The 4,921-nt window shown below is 49.7% G+C and overlaps 1 long non-coding RNA gene across 1 annotated transcript; it reads right to left on the bottom strand.

Annotated features, from left to right (window-relative positions):
- Positions 1 to 3,123: 3,123 nt before the first annotated feature.
- Positions 3,124 to 4,612, bottom strand: LOC138364712 (uncharacterized). The gene is made up of 3 exons (XR_011228507.1): positions 3,853 to 4,612; positions 3,583 to 3,711; positions 3,124 to 3,202 (listed from the first exon to the last, which is right to left on the bottom strand). It is a non-coding gene; the product is annotated as an uncharacterized lncRNA (long non-coding RNA).
- Between the last annotated feature and the right edge of the window lie 309 nt (positions 4,613 to 4,921).

Raw genomic sequence — 4,921 nt, forward strand, 5'->3', positions numbered from 1 at the left:
CCTCTGGTGCTACTGGAACACCCAGGGAGGGAGGCCTCTGGTGCTACTGGAACACCCAGGGAACGAGGCCTCTGGTGCTACTGGAACACCCAGGGAGCGAGGCCTCTGGTGCTACTGGAACACCCAGGGAGCGAGGGCTCTGGTGCTACTGGAACACCCAGGGAGCGAGGCCTCTGGTGCTCCTGGAACACCCAGGGAGCGAGGGCTCTGGTGCTACTGGAACACCCTGGGAACGGAGCCTCTGGTGCTACTGGAACACCCAGGGAGCGGAGCCTTTGGTGCTACTGGAACACCAAGGGAGCGGAGCCTCTGGTGGTACTGGAACACCCAGGGAGCTTAGCCTTTGGTGCTACTGGAACAACCAGGGAGCGGAGCCTCTGGTGCAACTGGAACACCCAGGGAGAAGAGCCTTTGGTGGTACTGGAACACCTTGGGAGCGGAGCCTCTGGTGCTACTGGAACACCCAGGGAGCGGAGCCTTTGGTGCTACTGGAACACCCAGGGAGCGAGGCCTCTGGTGCTACTGGAACACCCAGGGAGCGGAGCCTTTGGTGCTATTGGAACACTAAGGGAGCGGAGCCTCTGGTGCTACTGGAAAACCCAGGGAGCGGAGCCTTTGGTGCTACTGGAACACCTAGGGAACGGAGCCTCTGGTGCTACTGGAACACCCAGGGAGCGGAGCCTTTGGTGCTACTGGAACACCTAGGGAGCGGAGCCTCTGGTGCTACTGGAACTCCCAAGGAGCGGAGCCTTTGGTGCTACTGGAACACCCAGGGAGCGAGGCCTCTGGTGCTACTGGAACACCCAGGGAGCAGAGCCTTTCGTGCTACTGGAACACCCAAGGAGCGGAGCCTCTGGTGCTACTGGAAGACCCAGGGAGCGAGGCCTCTGGTGCTACTGGAACACCCATGGTGCGGAGCCTCTGGTGCTACTGGAAGACCCAGGGAGCGAGGCCTCAGGTGCTACTGGAACACCCAGGGAGCGAGGCCTCTGGTGCTACTGGAACACCCAGGGTACGGAGCCTCTGGTGCTACTGGAAGACCCAGGGAGCGAGGCCTCTGGTGCTACTGGAACACCCAGGGAGCGGAGCCTCTGGTGCTACTGGAACACCCATGGGGCGGATCCTCTGGTGCTACTGGAACACTCAGGGAGCGGAGCCTCTGGTGCTACTGGAACACCCATGGAGCGAGGCCTCTGGTGCTACTGGAACACCCAGGGAGCGGAGCCTCTGGTGCTACTGGAACACCCATGGAGCGAGGCCTCCGGTGCTACTGGAACACCCAAGGAGCGAGGCCTCTGGTGCTACTGGAACACCCAGGGAGCGGAGCCTCTGGTGCTACTGGAACACCCAGGGAGCGAGGCCTCTGGTGCTACTGGAACACCCAGGGAGCGGAGCCTCTGGTGCTAATGGAACACCCTGGGAACGGAGCCTCTGGTGCTACTGGAACACCCAGGGAACGGAGCCTCTGGTGCTACTGGAACACCCAAGGAGCAGATCCTCTGGTGCTACTGGAACACCCAGGGAGCGGAGCCTCTGGTGCTACTGGAACACCCAGGGAGCGAGGCCTCTGGTGCTACTGGAACACCGACGGAGCGAGGCCTCTGGTGCTACTGGAACACCCAGGGAGCGGACCTTATGGTGCCACTGGAACACCCAGGGAGCGAGGCCTCTGGTGCTACTGGAACACCCAGGGAGCGGAGCCTCTGGTGCTACTGGAACACCCAGGGAGGGAGGCCTCTGGTGCTACTGGAACACCCAGGGAACGAGGCCTCTGGTGCTACTGGAACACCCAGGGAGCGAGGCCTCTGGTGCTACTGGAACACCCAGGGAGCGAGGCCTCTGGTGCTACTGGAACACCCAGGGAGCGAGGCCTCTGGTGCTCCTGGAACACCCAGGGAGCGAGGGCTCTGGTGCTACTGGAACACCCTGGGAACGGAGCCTCTGGTGCTACTGGAACACCCAGGGAACAGAGCCTTTGGTGCTACTGGAAGACCCAGGGAGCGAGGCCTCTGGTGCTACTGGAACACCCAGGGAGCGGAGCCTCTGGTGCTACTGGAACACCCATGGGGCGGATCCTCTGGTGCTACTGGAACACTCAGGGAGCGGAGCCTCTGGTGCTACTGGAACACCCATGGAGCGAGGCCTCTGGTGCTACTGGAACACCCAGGGAGCGGAGCCTCTGGTGCTACTGGAACACCCATGGAGCGAGGCCTCTGGTGCTACTGGAACACCCAGGGAATGGAGCCTCTGGTGCTACTGGAACACCCAGGGGGGCGAGGCCTCTGGTGCTACTGGAACACCCAGGGAGCGAGGCCTCTGGTGCTACTGGAACACCCAGGAAGCGAGGCCTCTGGTGCTACTGGAACACCCAGGAAGCGAGGCCTCTGGTGTGGGAAATTTTTACCCACCATATCTAATAATCATCTATGAAATGTATAATTTCTATATCATTTCTATATCATATCAAAATCATATCTAAATCGTATCAAAATCATTTTAGAATCATTATAGATTCATTATATAGCTTGATCCTGGATGACAATGTCACCATGAACACATACGCAACAGGGCCCTTTTGATGCCTACGTGACTTTGTACATGATCTCTCAAGGATCCAGAAGCTTCTAGAAGGATTTCTTAATTAAAAAACTATTGGAACAGCTTCCGGTAGAGATTAAAAATCGAATCCTTAATAAGATTCAGTGGTACTTTCAAATACTACGTATAATCTTTAAATCTTATATCTAATTATATTATAATCACATCTTATCTTAATCATAAGTCTAGACTGTAAAAATAATCAATCAATATTCATTGAAAGCTACCTCTCAAGGGAGAGGGAGGAGCATCTCGGGAGCGAGAAGCGCCCACGACAATGCCTCGAGGCACTTCACGTTTGTTTATAACTCGGTGAACAAGTGACTGATCCTTAGCGAACATTTGGCTTAGGACACCTTATCTAGTTATCTTTATCACCAGTGAACACTCTCTAGAACTGGGGGAGTACCTGGACAATATCTACAAGGAAAATCCTAGAACATTTATATAAAATAGAGTGTATAGTGGAGATCACAGTGACGGTTTCCTCCACCTTCAGGGGGCGATAGTTAGGGTTCATAAAAGTTGTTCTAGTGCAATGAAAATTTATTGACGTGTTACACGTGAAGAGGGCTGCAAGTGGTCCAAGTTTCAGCATCGCAGCCTAAATAGAGAGGGAGAAAAAAAAAAAACACTTTTTTTAACCATTTTTTTACATGTTTTAAAGTTGATATAACAAATACAAATATCAACTGATATTATTTCTATGATACTCAGCTATCACAATACTATATAATAAAGGTTGTCTAGTGGCATTATTATCCCAAACCTATTTAGTGCAATAATACAAATTTTCAAAGTTCACCCAAAAAATTATGCAACAAAATGATGTTTATAAATATATATAAAATCAATAAATGATCTTAGGGGAAATATATAACTTGAGTTTTTAGAGGAACAGACTCTACATATAATGTGCAAGTTCCATGTAAATTGAATAATAAATAAAAAAGTTATTCAACCATATAGTTGCAAATTAGTTACCTGTAAAAAATGAAGGTCAAAGTTCAGCCACCTTTGGCTGAGGTTGATGAACTACCAATTTCAATCAAAATTACCACCCTTGTAGATTGGCATTCCTTCAGTAAGGTGTGTAAGTTCCATGAAGATCGCCTGATAAAAAAAAAAAAAAAAAAAATTATTAAAAAAAAAATAAAAAAAAAAAATAAAAAAAAATAAAAAAAAAGACAGCAGCTTTATATTTACAATTATTTATGATATAGTATCAAGATATAAAACATAATACATACTAACCTAATATAATTGGTCTGAAATATGCAACATCTTGCAACATCAAGAGGGAGAACGTCTTGAGTTGCAGGTCTAAGATCTTGAGTGGCAGGTGCCGCAGGTGGTGTGGCAGGTGCCGCAGGTGGTGTGGCAGGTGCAGCAGGAGGTGTGGCAGGTGCCACAGAGGTGTGGCAGGTGCCACAGGAGGTGTGGGTGCCTGGGTGTGAGGCGAGGTAGTGTGTTGTGGGGGCGGGAGGCTGCCCTCTCTCTTCACTCAAGGGAACTCTTGTTTTGCCTCAGTGTGGCTTTACGCTCCTTCTTTACTTGGCTAACGCGTAGAGCTCTTGCCTTTAGAGCTTTCTTCTTGTCCGATACTATATCCATTGTGCAGTATATGCAAGAAAATACGATCTGTGCGAGCGCGTCAGGCATGCGACCGCCGGCACAGACACTGAGAGGGTGACTAAGCCAGAGTAATCGGATTATAGCCCCTCCCTCTCACAGAAGACAGTTGCCAGCGAGTGTGTTTATAATTTGTATATGCATAACAAGATATTCTCCACTCTATTGCGAAATACTAGACGCTTACAACGTATGACGCATCACCCTACGGCGCACCCGAGCCGCGAGGACCAGATTTCGGGCAATTGCGGCTGGAAAATTTGCTCTAATTACGTTATTTATTATCATAACATTAAACGGTTTGCACCACGGTGTTGCCAGAACGTTGTAGTATTTTTATAAATTTTTCGTGTTTGGCCGAATTTTTTCGGCCAAACAATTATAACGCCACCTTCATTCTTAATCTTTATCCACGATCATTCTTCTGCAACAGCAGGGACAATCATGTAGCAACGCTACCAGATCATCAAACAGCAACGCTGTAGCAAAATATAGTGCCTAAACTCGACAAGAGAGTTAATCAGTCTGGCAAACTTGTCAGACAGGCACCCGGCTTCAGATAAGTATATTAAAGGTTATTACAGTAGCGTATTAATTGGCCAATTGTATGCTTGTATAACTTTAATATTCTATAAATCTGTCTGTCGGTAATAAAGCGAGGCAACGCCTCATTCATCGGTACGTTTATTAA

The sequence above is a fragment of the Procambarus clarkii genome, chromosome 14, assembly GCF_040958095.1.
Source record: "Procambarus clarkii isolate CNS0578487 chromosome 14, FALCON_Pclarkii_2.0, whole genome shotgun sequence".
NCBI lineage: Eukaryota > Metazoa > Arthropoda > Malacostraca > Decapoda > Cambaridae > Procambarus > Procambarus clarkii.